We start from the raw sequence: 19,712 nt of genomic DNA, 5'->3' as shown, positions 1-19,712 counted from the left end.
TGGAGAGGAGTGCGGGCAAATTGTCATAGTTTCCTTCCTACTCGTTAGATATAGATCAGACAGCCTATATTGCTGGATGGCAGGCACACCATCATCACCAACTCTGTTATTTTATAAAAGTAGAGAAATCTAGAAAAAATGGTATTTGAATGTAATTGCCGGTTGGCTTTGGTTTAAAATTTACAGCCCATTTCTTACAAATTGTAGCCCATTTTCTGGGAAAGCCCATTTCTTACTACTTAGATCCCTCCTCGTCTTGAAAGATTTGCAGCCCAACAGGGCTGAGAAAAGCAAGTAGGCCTCGGTTTGGTATTCTCCAAAAAAAGAACTGGGCTAGCCATTTTCACAAAGAAAAAAGATATCAACTAGGATCGTCATGTGCTTAAATAAAAGCGTAAGCGTGGGCTAGACGGGCCACAGCCCCCGCACAACACGCAGTTGAGCTCCGTCTCTAAAACTAAAAAATAATTGGGTGAGTTGCTGGGTCCCTGGTGTTATCCGCTCGTTGTGTAATTTTCTCGTTTATTGACTACATGGACAATGGCATGGGACCTAGTTGTCAAAAAATTAGCAGGAAGTATTTTTTTGGCTTGTAATAACAAGGCACCTGCTTGCATAATGCAATGACCCTGGTGGGTCCCTACTGTCATCCCCTTAATGTATAGTCATCTCATGATTCCTCTCGGTTGTTAACCATGTTGACAAGCCAGACGGCGGCGGGCACAGTGAGCAAACTAAGGCGGAGAATGATGGCGAGGCCTTAGATGGGAACGAACATGAGCCGTCGAAGATGTGGCAGTGTAGTGGCAGGCGAAGGCGAGTACGAGGGAAACAACATGTAACTCAAGATTACAAACGGTACAAAAAGCCCAAGGATTAATTGTTCATCAAATTTAGAGAAATCCCAGATTGAACATGGCAATAACATCTAACCCAACAACTCTTTTTCGCGGTCACAAACAAATGGATCGATTTGATTCATAAAATCAACATCCTGTGCAAAAAAATTATTGGAGGATGACTGTCGGTGTCAAAATCGGCCGATCTTAGGTAGGGGGTCCCGAACTGTGCGTCTGAGGATCAAAGGTAAAAAGGGACAAATGGGACACGATGTTTACCCAGGTTCGGGCCCTCTTAATGGAGGTAAAATCCTACGTCCTGCTTGACTATCTTTGATGAGTATATGGGTTACAAGAGTTGATCTACCTCGAGATCGTCATGGCTAAACCCTAGCTTTCTAGCCTATATGAATTCTGATAGCCTGTACGGACTAAACCCTCTGGTTTATATACACATCAGAGGGGCCTAGGGTTGTACAGTCGGTTTGTAGATGAAGGAAATTACATATCAGGACACCAATCTTGCCATCCACGCATAGGAGAGTCCTATACGGACACGGGGAACGGTCTTCTGCCTTGTATCTTCACGGCCCATTAGTCCGGCCTATATCACACAGCCCGGACACCCGAGGACCCCATAATCCAGGATTCCCTTAATGACTGCAAGTTGTTGTAAATAGAAGCCGAGGACGTTCAGAAGCCCATTTGTCCACCTGAAACTTCTTTTTTTGCTGTTCAACATGTCCGTCCGTGAGAAATCTCTTGTGGAAAAACTTAAGCCTCATGGACAATAGTAACCTCGCATTCAACAGGACGAATGTGACAAAGTTTCTGTTTTCCTGGTTGGATGCATATCCATCCATCGTTATTGTCCTCAAACGAATGTCATGAGAACTAAGAAAATCCTGGTGCTTATTACGCCACCGATTGGTTATATGTTTTTCTCCATGTGTTAGCAGTGCCTAAGTAGACATGAAGATTGAAAACAGTTAAGGTCTGAAAAAATAGCATGTCGAAAGAGCGGCAGCTCAATGGTTAATTCTAGTACAATATATACGGTCTTTCAATGTGCATGAAATCATCACCTTTATATATAAATTCTCTAGAGATCGAAAGCATCACAGCAAGCCAATAATTACGTTCAGATCAAAACTAAACATTCCGATGTATAAGATCTTGACAAAATCCAGCAGCATTGATAGACTATCCATGGACGAACTCTTCATTGAGCATATAGCATAATATTAGTACCCAAAGTGTACTCCAAGATGATATAAAACTTATGCGCACAAATGAAAAATGCAGCTTATAATTACAAATGTGTATATGATAATATACGGTACCTTGAAAAGTGAGGAGCCAAACACCAACTTGTTGTGATCATTAAATGAATCACCTATTACGCCCAAGATCTCCAGTTTGGGCGCAGAGACGACAGTTATTTGCGAAGTTTTATAACAATCATCTCGATTGAGGGTGCCACCATGTTGAGAGGACTTGTGTGTGGCATCAATCCTTGGTGGGGAGAAGAAAGATGATCTCCCCAAGGATGTCATCCGGGAGATGGCTGATGCAGTCCACTTGAGATTCTATGGGTTCCTTAGATCCGAGGGGGGGGGGGGGGGCTGACCGCTTCTCCCTGCTCTGCCGGGTGCTGGATCTACAACCAGCATCGCCGCTGGTGGGAGCCTCATCTTCTTGGCATTGGGGCCAGCCGACTCCATTTTCCTTGCAGGCATCGCGCCGAGCTCATGGGTATGAGCAGACTAGCCAAAGACGAACCTAGTGGTAGTGCGTGTGGGGAAGAAGGAGGGCTGAGGTTTTCTGTAGGAGTGGAAGAAGAGGAGCAGGCGTTTTCTATACGAGTGAGGAAGAAGGTGAGCGGGGATTTTTTTGTACAAGTGAGGAAGATGGGGAGCGGGGGAATTGGGGGCTGACAGAACCGGGAGAGTCCAGCGAGCTGCAGTATAAGTGGAAGCGAGGAGGAAGGAGGGTTTTTCCGGGATCACCCCCTCTTCAAGAAATATGGGCTTCTCGCAAAAAACAAAAATGAATGGGCTTTAAGATGGATAGGCTTTTGTATCGGCCCAGTCGGCTGCCCGTGTTTCGTACTAGAGGGCCTTAACACTAGAGGTAGCCCATTAGAGACACTCTCCAGCTCTCCAGCTTATTTCCCATTAGAAAGAAAATAAGAGACACCTCTAGCTTAATTATATAGCTCCTCATTAGTCAATGTACCAATAAGCTTATTTCATCTTGTGTTGGTCATTCGACCTACTAAATTTGAGTAGTTAAGAATGTAGGAATACTTGGAGCACCGTGAGGTCAGCTGACAACATGTTCAACTAAAATTGAGGTTTGTGCTTCCTTTTGCAGAAATAGACACCATATGGAGATAGACAGCCCTGTTTGCACAAATATGTAACAGGGTTATTTAAGTTGTGTCATTTTTTGCAGCGATATATGATTAATAGCGGCATCCCATATGTTATCAATGGCATTACAGTGAAAATATGAAAAAGTGCCATTATCTAAGAAGTTCCATCACATCAAATCAACACTGGCACTAGATTAACGGGGGCTTACATTAACATGCATAACAATTGCATTATGACTATGTGATAACAAAGGCATGTGTGGTTCAAGGGGTTTTAATAGGGATTAACAGGGATTGTGGGGGATTAAATCATGTACAAGCCAAATTCCCCTCCATTACTCTCCAAACCCCTTGGGAGGAGGTTGAATCGAACAAGGCCTAAGACTAACCACAGTGGGAGTAACTTAATTCCATGCAGTATCATAATATGATACTCAACCCTCCCTTTCTTCATTTAAGTCTACGCCACCTCATCAAATTTGCCTAGTTGGCATGCATGATACTACTTATGATACTCCCATCACAACCAGCCTGCTAGAATTAGTATACCTAATCTAAATGGTCACCGCCCGATCTCTTTGTCCTCCTCCAGCATCCGGCTGAGGAAGAATCATGCAAGACACCGGCTGTATTCTGAGGCGTCACCTCGGCAGTGGCCTTCATGGGATACAATCAGCGACGGCCTCCCATGTTCTACTTCACCTTGATGATGGTGGCGGGTGGGGACGTGTGGGCCGTCACCTCGTCGACATTCGCGTAGCCGCGTCACCTCGTCGACATCCGCAGCGACTTCTTTCTCTACCTGCATGGCGCGGCTATGCGCGCGTTGATGGCGGATGGCGTAGTCGCAGGCACTCGAGGCCCTGTACGATGCGTCGGCATCGAGGACAGCGAAGATGCCCGTGCCGCTGTGCTCCCCGACAAGCCGGCGTGGAGCAAGTCGTCACTCTTCCTCGAGCTGTATTGGAGCGGCCGGCTGCGGAACCACGCACTGGCTTAGTGCGGCAACTGCATCCGACGGGCTACGCGAGAGGTGGAGCAGCGAGCTGCCTCTCTCATAACAGCTGGGCTCGGCATGCCACCCAGACGACTTTTATGCTGCAGAACTGCTCTTCCTGCTCGTCGGATGCCGCTAGAAGAGTGGAGAAAATGGTGGAAGGAGGAGCTTGGTCTGCGCCATTCTCCTGAATGGACGTGTGTGGCTGGAGTGGGTTTCTCGCATTCCACGCGGGTTTAAATGTAGGATTTGGAATGCGGCGAGGAGGCGGGTACAACTAGGAGTGCAGTGGGCAGTGCCCTGGGCCGGAGCGCAGCTTCAAATGGCGGACGCAATGAGAGGTTGCGTCCACCCTGACCCCCTTGGCCGTGGACCTTGATGGTGTACGTCACCTTGTGTCCAGATCTGAGATGCCACGTGTCCCAAATGAAGGACTCCAATTTCGACCACCGTGATGCAAGGTGCGAGCCGAGGAACACTGTCGGAGACACCCCCCTCATAATTTTCCTATTCATGTGTTTAAGTTCCTATGAAGAGAGTATTTTCTCTAAATGATGTGCCGCTGCAAAAGCCGCCTATATTAATTAACCATGCTCTAAAAAGGTGGATCAGCTTTGGCTATAGTACACTGTACTAGGTTAGTAGGTGACCTTGCACTTGGCTCTTCGCCTCTTCCAGAAGTCGAACAATAATGATGGTACTACCGTAGTACTACTTCTGGCAATCTCACACCAAATGAACTGTTGCACGGCAGAAGGTCGCACTGTGGTGTGGTTGGGTTCGAGACTAGGAGACGTCCCTGATATTTGTAAGAATGACTTATGTCCTGATTGATGAAATTAAATCTTCCTTTCACCCACAAAAAAATGAATTGTTGCATGTCCACCGCTTGTAAGAAAAAGTTTGTCCTCATGCTGCGAGCCACCACGCACGCATTGGCGAGGGAGAAGGCATAGTAAGCAAGCTTCTCGTCATTCTGCGAGTTGACGGGACACATCAATGTTATTTAGTACTCTCTCCAAAAAAGGGTCGACCATGTGCAAGGCTACCATCCCGTGCTCCGTCATTGAGTATGTGCACTATTCACGTGCCATGGAGGAGAAAAAATATTGCGTAGTACCAGGTGCTATCAAAGTGCATGACTCACTTACTCACTACTTATCACCATTTTCTTGGATGACACGTGCACTTTGATGCTAGATGTCCCGCGTGGTGGCAAATTGATGAACAAAGCTCACGTCAAAAAAATGAGTGGAAGAACATAGATTCCCAACGACCGAGAAGGAGCAAGGAACCTCGCGGTGGAGCGTCTGCACTCATAATATTTTATATTATTCAACGATATAAAATCAACCAAATCTCTCGTCTAGCTGGTTCACGCATTTTCCCCTGTTTTTTGCTGCCTGCCAACCTACGGAACCGCCTCACGATGTCCAATTCCTCTCCAAACACCTAGGGAGGCAGTTGAACCTAACAAGTCTAACTTGTTTTTAGTGGGTACATTGATGTGGCATCAAAAGGGTGTGATAGGTGACTCTGGCAAAATAATTGACTGCCATGTTGGCATACATGAGAAAAGGGCCCACTTGTCAGCGGGCTAGACGGAGGAAGGAAGCAAGACAAAATGGAGTGCAGAAGGGTGCGAATCGATTGGTTCATGTGTGATAAACACTAGAGAAATCCACTCAGATTGTACTACGTTAAAAAATTTGTGCAAACACGGCCCGTTATAATTTGAGTAGGTGACCGTACGCTTGGCTCTTCGCCTCTTCTGGAAGTCGAACAATGATGATGGTACTACAATATAGATACTTCTGGCAATCTGACACTGAATGAACTGCTGCACGTCCACCGCCTGTATTAAATGTACTATCGTAAAGCAAAAGCTTCTCCTCGTCCCGCGAGCCACCGCACGCACGTGAGCGAGAGAGAGGTCGTACTAGTAGACTAGCCACAATGGGAGTAACTTCAGTAGTAACATCGAGTCCAACTCAGCAAATTTTCTTATTTGGCGGTGAGTTAATGAGCAGAAAGGTAGTTTGTAACGCCCCAAGACCGGAGCTTCAGTTGCCTTCCAGGGTTTCCAGGTTTCGTCGTGTGTTTTGTTTGGTCCGCTGCATTTCATCTTTGCATCATGTGCATTGCATCATGTCATTTCTTTTCTTAACTCAACTAAATAAACCGTATGGATCGTCGATCCATTTAAACCGAGGGAATTCACATGGTGATTCTCTTTACAACTTATCCTCTTGATATTTAGAGAGCTATAGTAATTATTCCAATTATGTGGAATTACCTTAACACACTTGCAAAAATCCCAATGCCTTTTATTATTTCAACTCTTGGCCTCTAACTTTGCCACATGTCCTTTCATCATTTTCCGGAGCTCCACCTAATTTCTCAACATTTTTGGGCACTTCGAAAAACCTATCCTAGTTCAAACCTTTTGAATTAAATTCAAAGGAATTTGAATTTAATCTTTCAAACTTGACCTTTTTCTATTTTCCCGGACCGTGCTCAATTTTCTGAGTCCGTGAAAATTATCCCCGTGCTCAAATTCTTCCTCTAACCTTCTCTTCTCTCTTTTCCTTTCTCCTATTTTATTGTCTCTGTTTTTGTTAAGAGTAGATTCAAGAGAGGGAGAGAAGGGAGCCTAGCAGGCCATTTGGGCCCAGCTGCAACTAACCTAGCCCAGGCCGGCCCATCCTTCCCCGCAGCCCACCTAAACCTACTTCCTAACCCTAGGCCCAACGAACCAACCTCCCTCTCCTCACGATCTCCTCTTCCCTCGTGCTGCCAGAGAGACCCGCAGCCCGATCCCCATCTCCCTCGCGCGTGCTCCTCTTCTCGCTCGCTGGCCGCAGCCACTCCTCCCTCGATCCCTCTCCTCCTCTCGCTAGTCTTCTGCCGCCGCCACACCCTCTCGCTCGCGCCCGATCCCCCCCGGCAGCCACGTCCAGCGCCGGCCCTGCCGCCGAGCGACGCCCGCTCTTCGGTCCGGCGTCCCGCGTTGTCCCCGTCGCCATCGTCCATCCTGTCACCGGAGCCTAGCGCCTCTACCTCGCCTCTGCTCCCGCATGCTTCGCCTCCCCGTGCTCCAGTTGCATCGATGTCCGGGGCTCCAAGTCCTCCACCTCTGTTGTTCGCCCCAAGGTCCGGCGAGGTCACGGCCGGACCCAACTCCGGTGCCCCGTTCCCATTGGTGCTGACCTCCACCGCAGGAGCAGCATGGTCGCTGCCCTGCTTCTGTGTTGTTTGCCAGGTCCCGCAGGAGGCTGCGCGAGCCCGCGTTGACCACGTCGGTGTGGGTCCTTTTCGCCTGCAGGTGCCGCCATGGAACCGAGCTTAGGGCTCTGCTGCTGCCTTGGTGCTGCTATGCCCAACTCCTCCTTGACAGTTGCCTCGTCTTCGGCCCTGCCCGTTGGAGCCATGCCTCCCGGTGCCCGCAGCCGCGTCGCCGGTCTTCTGTCTCAACCCGGCATCTTTCCCTTGTGGCATCTATTTAGGTCCAGCGCCACAAGTTTTGCCTCTGTGCACCCGGGTGATGTTGGCAGTGGGGTACCTCGACGCCCGACGCCTAAAATGATCACCGAACCGGAAATAACGCCAAGTACTAGGTCAACGAGGACCGCCAAGTTCGTCTTCCGCCGTCTCCGAAATCGCCAAGTACCACGACGATACGTGAACGACCACCGCCGACCCCAAGTTACTCGGATTCGTCAAGTACCTCTACGAAAACATTGTACGACTACTTCCGTGGCTGAAAACCCGTGTACAACTACCTCCACGACGAACGTCCCGAGAACGTCTACTTCCTTTACTTTGCACCGAACGAGAACCGTCCCTTTTGCACGCTTCGAAGGTATAACCCCGAGTCGACGCCCGTGAACGCATGAATGCATGTTGGATGAGATGCACCCTTTGTCTGCACTGTGTCCGTATTGCCACTCGTTTTCCATGCCACTAACCCGTGGGACACCCGGAATCCAGGATCATCCCACCATCTCTTGCACGCTCCCGTCACTTTTCCTTTTGCATCGGTATCCCCATGGACTACCTGATAACCGATATGTTGCCGTGGCATCATTTTCGTATTCGTCGCCATGGCACCGCTTTTCCTTGGCACCACGGTGACAAATGCTTCATAATGCTCTTGTCAACTTTTATTAAAAATTGCTTAACCTTGCACATGTCATCCGCATCATGATAACAACTTCAAGATTGTTTAAAATTGTTGCTGCACCAAATTGATAATTGCATTTGGGGTTTACCGGTTTTGTTGTTAATTATATCCGGCCCCATTTAAATTGTTTAGATGATATAGTTTTGTTATGCTTCACCTCTTGCCATGTTTAAACAACATTTAATATTGTTTGGTACCTAACCGAGAGTGAACTAAATAATTGATGTGGTGTTCGGTCAATATGCAACGGAGTTGCATATTGAGCTCCACTTAATTTGTAGGATTGCTTGTGCACTTTGCCATGCCATGCCGCTTTAATCCGGACATGCATCATACTTGTTTGTGCATCATGCCATGATTCTGTGTTGGTTGTTTACTATGTTGTTTGCTTCTTTCCGGTGTGCTTCTTCGGGTTGTTTTCGGTAACGTCATGTTTGTGAGGAACCGTTCGACTATGTCCATTTGTCTGCTTCATGGACTCGTTCTTCTTCCTTGCGGGATCTCAGGCAAGATGACCATACCCTCGAAATCACTTCTATCTTTGCTTGCTTAGTTGCTCGCTCTTTTGCTATGCCTATGCTGCGATACCTACCACTTGCTTATCATGCCTCCCATATTGTTGCACCAAGCCTCTAACCCACCTTGTCCTAGCAAACCGTTGATTGGCTATGTTACCGCTTTGCTCAGCCCCTCTTATAGCGTTGTTAGTTGCAGGTGAAGATTGAAGTTTTGTTCCTTGTTGGAACATGGAGATGTTGTTCCTGGTTGGAACATGTTTACTTGTTGGGATTTCACAATATATCTTATTTAATTAATGCATCTATATACTTGGTAAAGGGTGGAAGGGTCGGCCTTATGCCTGGTGTTTTGTTCCACTCTTGCCGCCCTAGTTTCCGTCATATCGGTGTTATGTTCCCGGATTTTGCATCCCTTACGCGGTTGGGTTATAATGGGAACCCCTTGAGAATTCGCCTTGAATAAAACTCCTCCAGCAAGGCCCAACATTGGTTTTACCATTTGCCACCTAGCCTTTTCTTTCCCTTGAGTCGGCCAGCTCAAGGGTCATCTTATTTTAACCCCCCGGGCCAGTGCTTCTCTAAGTGTTGGTCCAACTGAGCAATGTCCGAGGCTACCAGTGGCAACTCTGGGCTGGCTTACCCGACGTCTTGCTCATTCCGTGTGCCCTGAGAACAAGATATGTGCAGCTCCTATCGGGATTTATCGGCACATCTGGGTGGCTTTGCTGGTCTTGTTTTACCATTGTCGATATGTCTTGTAACCGGGATTCCGAGTCTGATCGGGTCTTCCCGCTAGAATGTCTATTCCTTCGTTGACCGTGAGAGCTTGTCATGGGCTAAGTTGGGACACCCCTGCAGGGATTTGAACTTTTGAAAGCCGTGCCCGCGGTTATGGGCAGATGGGAATTTGTTAATGTCCGGTTGTAGAAAACCTGAAGTTAACCTTAATTAAAATACATCAACCGCGTGTGTTACCGTGATGGTCTCTCTCCGGCCGTGTCCGAGAAGTGAACACGGTGTTGGAGTTATGCTTGACGTAGGTTGTTCTAGGATCACTTCTTGATCATAGTTTCTCGACCGTGCTTTGCCTTCTCTTCTCGCTCTCATTTGCGTATGTTAGCCACCATATATGCTAGTCGCTTGCTGCAGCTCCACCTCATACCTTTTACCTTACCCATAAGCTTAAATAGTCTTGATCGCGAGGGTGCGAGATTGCTGAGTCCCCGTGGCTCACAGTTACTTCCAAAACCAGCTTGCAGGTGCCGATGAGACCGTGCAGTTGACGCAGCCAAGCTCAAGAGGATCTCGATGAAGATCTTGTCCTTTGTGGTGTTTCGTTCTAGTTGATCAGTAGTGGAGCCCAGTTGGGGTCGATCGGGGACCTTGTCGCATTTGGGGTTCTTCTTTTATTTTGGTTCCGTAGTCGGACCTTGATTGTATTTGGATGATGTAATGTTTTATTCATGTAATTGTGTGAAGTGGCGATTGTAAGCCAACTATGTAACTTCTTCCCCTATTTTATTACATGGGTTGTGTGAAGATTACCTCACTTGCGACATTGCTTTCAATGCGGTTATGCCTCTAAGTCATGCTTCGACACGTGGGAGATATAGCCGCATCGAGGGAGTTACAAGTTGGTAATCAGAGCCTTCCCCGACCTTAGGAGCCCCTTTGCTTGATCGTTTTTAGCGGCCGAGTTGTGTCTAGAAAAATGTTTTGAGTCATTTAGGAATTATATATCGGAGAGTTTAGGAATTCTTTTTACTCCCCAGTCTCCTCATCGCCCTGGTAAGGCATCCTAACGTAGAGTTTTGACTCTTCTCTTCTCAAATTTCACTAAAAAAAATTAGGATCACACGGGTATCTTGGAATCGTTCCGATGGTTTTGTGACGAGAACATTGTCTTGCTGCCTCCTATCAGGGGTTTTGTGGAAGTGTCCTGGGGAGTTGAGCTCTGAGGTGTTGTCGTCATAATTTTATCGTTGCAGTTCTGGAATACCTGAGTTTAGTACCCCGACATCGAAAATCTCTTTTATGCAGTTCGTTGGTGAGATAACCTCGACGCCACCCAGTACTGGGGCGGGAGTTCGGTAGTATCGCCATAACTCGTATAACGGATGCTTTTCGAAGGTTGAGGTAGATGATTTCTGAAGGTTTCTTGGTTATGTGTTGAAGGATGGATACAGCTGGATGTAGGATTTGCTAGTTTTGGATGAGATATTATGCTTCCCCTGTATCCCCAACACCTGATTGCATAACCGGGAAAATTTCGGGAGTTTCATAAGTGGGAATTCTAGTAGCTCTTAGGATATCTTTCCAACAGATGTATGATATGAAATTGGGGTTCGACGTCTAGTGGTCCGCCTATTCACGGTCAGTTTTACAATGGTCTCGTTGTGTCTTAAAGAGTCCTTGGCTATGCCGACTCAGGGATGCTTCGTATGTCATGTGCACTGCCTTGTACATGATGGTGCTGTACGATCGAGCCCGTGTAGGCCCCACCACGAAAACTTCGGACAAAATATCTATCATATGTTTGTTCTGGCATATTCCGCAAGCCAATCCTTGTTTTGTTTTGAGTTGTGGTATTCGAGTTGCTTCGAAGTCAAATGTTGATTCCATACCTTTTCCAAGTGGTGTTCTCATATTCCTATGTGAATACTAATCCTTCTCGATCATCGAGTTTGTCATTTCAATTTCTTTTAACTGGTGTGTTTTCTCTTCAAGTGGATCCGATCATTTCAACATCAGTAAGATCAATGATCAGTTCTTCTCAACGGTGTTCGTTTCATCCATCCCAAGTTGCCTTTGTTTTTTCCCGCCCTCCCTCCCTTGTTTTTCTTCAACGACTCAGATTTCTTAATCAAGTATCCATTTTATTGATGAGAAATCTCTCCATTCTTTTCCATCAGTATTCTTATCCGGTGATTTTCATGAAGATGCTAATGGAGCTTCTAGTTCATCATTCTTCGTTCTCTTTTATCCGATGAATTCAATTCAAACTTTGCCAATTATATCCTTTCCTCATTGCAAATACCTTCTCATGCCGGTGCACCTCATATTCAGTCATTTGTCGCTATTCAATTGTTCCGGAGTGCTAAAGATATCTCGAAGATTCGTGTTTTCCACACTGCCTTCATTCAAGATCTTTCGAGATTGTTATCTTATTCAAGTCTTTTAATTCAACCAGTGCTATTTCTTTTTTTCAAGTAATCATTCCAAAGGTGTTTATTTTGAGTGGGACCTAACCCACAGGTCTTTTCCCAGGATCTTACCTGACTCTTCTAAATTTTCCGGAGTTATTCTTAAATTCTTTTCTAAAGTTTGACGTAAGAATGGATTATCATCAATCAAATGTCTTTTTACAAGATCTTTCAAATTCTTTTCATTGTAGGATCAACCTTTCTATTCGTCATCCTGGAGTTTTTCAACGATTTTGGTGCTGTTGTTCTCGTCATTCTCGGATTTGAAGACCAAAGAGGAGTTCCTCTTAAATCCTTACCCGTTCTTCCAAAGACCCATGGTTCTAATTTGTTGCCATCCTCTCATAATTGTTTTCGATTGTGAGAATTCTTTTCACCTATCCGGAGTAATTCAAGAGTCTTCTCAGTTTGCTATCCGGAGTCCATCAATTCAGGTTTATTCATTCTCAGCTGTCAGTTATCATTCTACTATCTTGCCGGCGCATCAATCAAATATCCTCTAATCAGTTCTTGATCTCTTCGTTCTGATGTATCTAAATCCCCTCAACCTTCTTCGTTCATTTGCTAATTCTTTCCGGTGTTTCTTCATATTTTAATCGTTCTTTTTCAATTCTTATGGTGGTTCATTCAAGATCTCTCTTCCTTGGTTAGCATATCAATCCATTCGTGTTTTCAATCCTACCGATGGCTTGTTGAAGACCGTCTCAAGTTTGCGCTATATCTCGCTTAATCCTTTCTACGGGAATAAGTAGTGTGATAAATCCGTTGATTGTCATCAATTTAATTGGTGAAGGATAAGCATAATGTAATTCTTATTCTTGTTTCTCCTAATGATTAATTCTTATTCCGGAGGCCCTTCAAACTCTCGGTTTCATTTGTTTCATCTTCTCTTTTTCCCGGAGTGCCAACCTCTTTCAATTATATTGTCACGGAGATCTCTATCTAAATCATTGCGAGGCTTAAATCTTTTTTTTCATCATTCAATTAGTTTGGATCATCCTTTTGTTATCGGAGTTTTTTTTCATGGAAGCTATACATGATGGTTCATCAAAGAAATAATTCCTTCTCCAAGTGTTCATTGAGATTCTTTTCAAAGGAGCTCAAGCTTTCTTCATCTTGCTATCTGGAGTGCAATTCTTTCTTCCATATTATTGGAGGTGGTATTATGTCATTCTTGATAATTGAGTTCATGTTTTCATGATTCACATGTTGTCAAGAATGAGATATTTTAAATCCATCAATCTCGTCATTGGAGTTATCTTGGGTTATATTTCACCTAAAGCCTTCCCTAAGGATTGTTGCTATAATGGTGCACATATATGATCCAAGTTCTTCATCTACCCTCCCGGTGAAATAAGCTTCTCGTCCCCTTTGTTCATGCCAATCCAATTCTTCTTCCCGTGAGTGGCAAGTTGTCACCTCATAATTTTTGAGATGTATTCCATAAGACCATATCAAGATTATTCTTTTCGTTGTTGGTTTTCCAACAACTCCGTTCTAGCATTTGTTGTAAGCGTGCTCCCTCGAGATCTTGTTTCCCTTCGTTCATCCCATTCCATTCTTACTTTTGTTCTGGAGGCTTTGTGATGTTGCTCTCTTCAACCCATCTTTTCGTTTTGTCAGGATCGTGTTCTTTTCTTGGTTTATCCATTTAACCGGAGTGTTGTGTCCTTTTTCCTCAAGTTCTTTTCGCCTTATCAAGTCTTGCATCCTTTCTCAACCGGAGTGCTGTTCGAATTTGGTCTTCCTTGATCCCCTTCCTTAACCGGCGTGTTTTCAATATATATCTTCCCTTCAACCTCAAGGTTTTCGCAATGTTCTTTGTCCCTCTTTTCTAACGGAGTGTTTTCGACCTTGTTCACCTTCGTTGTATTCTTTTCTTGAATTTGTGTAACCTTTTCAAGGTTCTTTGGTTTCACTCGTTTGTCAAAGAAGCAACTTAGTCTTACCTCTTCTCTTTCTCTTTCGTTGTTCCTCCGGTGCCATTCTAGATCTCAGGACGAGATCCTCTCATAGTGGTGGAGTGTTGTAACGCCCCAAGACCGGAGCATCAGTTGCCTTCTAGGGTTTCCGGGTTTCGTCGTGTGTTTTGTTTGGTCCGCTGCATTTCATCTTTGCATCATGTGCATTGCATCATGTCATTTCTTTTCTTAACTCAACTAAATAAACCGTATGGATCGTCGATCCATTTAAACCGAGGGAATTCACATGGTGATTCTCTTTACAACTTATCCTCTCGATATTTAGAGAGCTATAGTAATTATTCCAATTATGTGGAATTACCTTAACACACTTGCAAAAATCCCAATGCCTTTTATTATTTCAACTCTTGGCCTCTAACTTTGCCACATGTCCTTGCATCATTTTCCGGAGCTCCAACTAATTTCTCAACATTTTTGGGCACTTCGAAAAACCTATCCTAGTTCAAACCTTTTGAATTAAATTCAAAGGAATTTCAATTTAATCTTTCAAACTTGACCTTTTTCTATTTTCCCGGACCGTGCTCATTTTTCTGAGTCCGTGAAAATTATCCCCGTGCCCAAATTCTTCCTCTAACCTTCTCTTCTCTCTTTTCCTTTCTCCTATTTTATTGTCTCTGTTTTTGTTAAGAGTAGATTCAAGAGAGGGAGAGAAGGGAGCCCAGCAGGCCATTTGGGCCCAGCTACATCTAACCTAGCCCAGGACGGCCCATCTTTCCCCGCAGCCCACCTAAACCTACTTCCTAACCCTAGGCCCAACGAACCAACCTCCCTCTCCTCACGATCTCCTCTTCCCTCGTGCCGCCAGAGAGACCCGCAGCCCGATCCCCATCTCCCTCGCGCGTGCTCCTCTTCTCGCTCGCTGGCTGCAGCCACTCCTCCCTCGATCCCTCTCCTCCTCTCGCTAGTCTTCTGCCGCCGCCACACCCTCTCGCTCGTGCCCGATCCCCCCCGGCAGCCACATCCAGCGCCGGCCCTGCCGCCGAGCGACGCCCGATCTTCGGTCCGGCGTCCCGCGTTGTCCCCGTCGCCATCGTCCATCCTATCACCGGAGCCCGGCGCCTCTACCTCGCCTCTGCTCCCGCATGCTTCGCCTCCCCGTGCTCCAGTTGCACCGATGTCCGGGGCTCCAAGTCCTCCACCTCCGTTGTTTTCCCCAAGGTCTGGCGAGGTCACGCCGGACCCAACTCCGGTGCCCCGTCCCCATTGGTGCTGACCTCCACCGCAGGGGCAGCATGGTCGCTGCCCTGCTTCTGTGTTGTTTGTCAGGTCCCGCAGGAGGCCGCGCGAGCCCGCGTTGACCACATCGGTGTGGGTCCTTTTCTCCTGCAGCTACCGCCATGGAACCGGGCTTAGAGCTCCGCTGCTGCCTTGGTGCTGCTATGCCCAACTCCTCCTTGACAGTTGCCTCGTCTCCGGCCCTGCCCGTTGGAGCCATGCCTCCCGGTGCCCGCAGCCGCGTCGCCGGTCTTCTGTCTCGACCCGGCATCTTTCCCTTGTGGCATCTATTTAGGTGCAGCGCCACAAGTTTTGCCTCTGTGCACCCGGGTGATGTTGGCAGTGGAGTACCTCGACGCCCGACGCCTAAAACGATCACCGAACCGGAAATAACGCCAAGCAATAGGTCAACAAGGACCGCCAAGTTTGTCTTCCACCGTCTCCGAAATCGCCAAGTACCACGACGATACGTGAACGACCACCGCCGACCCCAAGTTACTCGGATTCGTCAAGTACCTCTACGAAAACATTGTACGACTACTTCCGTGGCTGAAAACCCGTGTACAACTACCGTCGCCGTGTACGACTACCTCCACGACGAACGTCCCAAGAACGTCTACTTCCTTTACTTTGCACCGAACGAGAACCGTCCCTTTTGCACGCTTCGAAGGTACAACCCCGAGTCAACGCCCATGAACGCATGAATGCATGTTGGATGAGATGCACCCTTTGTTTGCACCGTGTCCGTATTGTCACTCGTTTTCCATGCCACTAACCCGTGGGACACCCGGAATCTGGGATCATCCCACCATCTCTTGCACGCTCCCATCACTTTTCCTTTTGCACCGGTATCCCCGTGGACTACCTGATAACCGATATGTTGCCGTGGCATCATTTTCGTATTCGTCGCCGTGGCACCCCTTTTCCTTGGCACCATGGTGACAAATGCTTCATAATGCTCTTGTCATCTTTTATTAAAAATTGCTTAACCTTGCACATGTCATCCGCATCATGATAACAACTTCAAGATTGGTTAAAATTGTTGTTGCACCAAATTGAAAATTGCATTTGGGGTTTACCGGTTTTGTTGTTTATTATATCCGGCCCCATTTAAATTGTTTAGATGATATAGTTTTGTTATGCTTAACCTCTTGCCATGTTTAAACAACATTTAATATTGTTTGGTACCTAACCGAGAGTGAACTAAATAATTGATGTGGTGTTCGGTCAATATGCAACGGAGTTGCATATTGAGCTCCACTTAATTTGTAGGATTTCTTGTGCACTTTGCCATGCCATGCCGCTTTAATCCGGACATGCATCATACTTGTTTCTGCATCATGCCATGATTCTGTGTTGGTTGTTTACTATGTTGTTTGCTTCTTTCCGGTGTGCTTCTTCGGGTTGTTTCCGGTAACATCGTGTTTGTGAGGAACCGTTCGACTACGTCCATTTTTCTGCTTCATGGACTCGTTCTTCTTCCTTGCGGGATCTCAGGCAAGATGACCATACCCTCGAAATCACTTCTATCTTTGCTTGCTTAGTTGCTCGCTCTTTTGCTATGCCTATGCTGCGATACCTACCACTTGCTTATCATGCCTCCCATATTGTTGCACCAAGCCTCTAACCCACCTTGTCCTAGCAAACCGTTGATTGGCTATGTTACCGCTTTGCTCAGCCCATCTTATAGCATTGTTAGTTGCAGGTGAAGATTGAAGTTTTGTTCCTTGTTGGAACATGGAGATGTTGTTCCTAGTTGGAACATGTGTACTTGTTGGGATATCACAATATATCTTATTTAATTAATGCATCTATATACTTGGTAAAGGGTGGAAGGCTCGGCCTTATGCCTGGTGTTTTGTTCCACTCTTGCCGCCCTAGTTTCCGTCATATCGGTGTTATGTTCCCGGATTTTGCTTTCCTTACGCGGTTGGGTTATAATGGGAACCCCTTGACAATTCGCCTTGAGTAAAACTCCTCCAGCAAGGCCCAACATTGGTTTTACCATTTTCCACCTAGCCTTTTCTTTCCCTTGAGTCGGCCGGCTCAAGGGTCATCTTATTTTAACCCCCCGGGTCAGTGCTTCTCTAAGTGTTGGTCCAACTAAGCGATGTCCGAGGCTACCAGGGGCAACTCTGGGCTGGCTTACCCGATGTCTTGCTCATCCGATGTGCCCTGAGAACGAGATATGTGCAGCTCCTATCGGGATTTGTCGGCACATCTGGGTGGCTTTTCTGGTCTTGTTTTACCATTGTCGAAATGTCTTGTAACCGGGATTCCGAGTCTGATTGGGTCTTCCCGCTAGAAGGTCTATTCCTTCATTGACCGTGAGAGCTTGTCATGGGCTAAGTTGGGACACCCCTGCAGGGATTTGAACTTTCGAAAGCCGTGCCCGCGGTTATGGGCAGATGGGAATTTGTTAATGTCCGCTTGTAGAAAACCTGAAGTTGACCTTAATTAAAATACATCAACCGCGTGTGTTACCGTGATGGTCTCTTTCCGGCGGTGTCCGGGAAGTGAACACGGTGTTGGAGTTATGCTTGACGTAGGTTGTTCTAGGATCACTTCTTGATCATAGTTTCTCGACCGTGCTTTGCCTTCTCTTCTCGCTCTCATTTGCGTATGTTAGCCACCATATATGCTAGTCGCTTGCTGCAGCTCCACCTCATACCTTTTACCTTACCCATAAGCTTAAATAGTCTTGATCACGAGGGTGCGAGATTGCTGAGTCCCCGTGGCTCACAGTTACTTCCAAAACCAGCTTGCAGGTGCCGATGAGACCGTGCAGTTGACGCAACCAAGCTCAGGAGGAGCTCGATGAAGATCTTGTCCTTTGTGGTGTTTCGTTCTAGTTGATCAGTAATGGAGCCCAGTTGGGGTCGATCGGGGACCTTGTCGCATTTGGGGTTCTTTTTTTATTTTGGTTCCGTAGTTGGACCTTGATTGTATTTGGATGATGTAATGCTTTATTCATGTAATTGTGTGAAGTGGCGATTGTAAGCCAACTATGTAACTTCTTCCCCTATTTTATTACATGGGTTGTGTGAAGATTACCTCACTTGCGACATTGCTTTCAATGCGGTTATGCCTCTAAGTCGTGCTTTGACACGTGGGAGATATAGCCGCATCGAGGGCGTTAAATAGTTTGAGTAACTTAGCTAGTTACTGTAACATCACATGTCCCAATGCAATATGAGTCTATAACCTAATAAATGCAGCTTTGCATGACACCACACTTATGTTACTACCCACTATGAAGGTAGTAACATAGTCTAGGAATATGTGTATGTAACTAGTGTATGTTACTCTCCACTGTGGCTGGTCATAGTAAGCAAAGCTTCTCCTCGTTTGCGAGTTGACGGACACATCAAAAGTAGTGTATTAGTCTCCAAAAAGGGCTGACCATGTCCATGGCTACCATCCCGAGTTTCGTCATTCAGTGCGTGCATGATTCACGTTCCATTTAGAAAATAATGTTTCATACGTGCCATCGAATAGAATAACTTAATTTATAACAAACGCGCCATCGCGTCATGGTCGAACTTTGATTCATCCACGCATGGTTCCCATGAACAACTACTACACTCGCCAAATTATCTGGTGAGCTGCCTCTTCATACAGAAATGAGCTCACTGTGTACCCGCACGTGAGTATTAGGGAAAGAGGCAAGGAGTACCTGCTGTCAGCGTTCTGGGAACGGGGGTCCCCAGACTTGCCTGCCCGCGGCCCGCGGCGTGGCTGAGCCTGCAGGCCGTACGACCCATCTTCACTAGCAAAGCATCCAAGACCCTCGTGAGGCGGACGACGCAAGACCTCCTCGGGAGTAGCCCAGCTAGGCAGGCTCACGAGGAGCGGAGATATCAAGGCGGGGCAAACCTCACAAGACCCTCGTGACGTGAGCCATGACGCACGGCACCAGGCGGGCGCCAGCGCGCGCAGCATCCTTGTTTCCTCTTTGGTGCTAAGGAGGCAAGCGCAGGTGAAGAGTACCGAGGCATCAGGAAAAGGTTGCTATATTGGTGCAACGAGACCAAGACCAGGAGGACGGCAAGACGAAGGTCATCATGGAGCCCAAGACGGCGTCACCTTAGAGCCTTTGGCAGGCGAAGACCACTTTTGTCAGGATAGCTTGTACTAGTTGTCCCCCTTCGAATTAGCCCGCCATTGTTGGCTCCCTTCCCACTCGATATTTGGGAAGAGGACCAGGGCCAGTATAAATAGGACTAGCCACCACCTTAGAGAGGGGACGGATCACTCAGACCACATAAACACACACACACACACACACAAGCTCACCGAGCTCAAGAACACCTCAACCTCAGGAGGCTGTTCTTCCCTTGTACTGTTCATCATCATCCCTAGAGGCAATCCACCACCACCACACTGGAGTAGGGTATT

Source organism: Triticum urartu, chromosome 1 (genome assembly GCF_003073215.2).
Source record: "Triticum urartu cultivar G1812 chromosome 1, Tu2.1, whole genome shotgun sequence".
Classification (NCBI taxonomy): domain Eukaryota; kingdom Viridiplantae; phylum Streptophyta; class Magnoliopsida; order Poales; family Poaceae; genus Triticum; species Triticum urartu.
The sequence above is the reverse complement of the archived record's forward strand: the minus strand, read 5'-3'. Positions refer to the sequence as shown.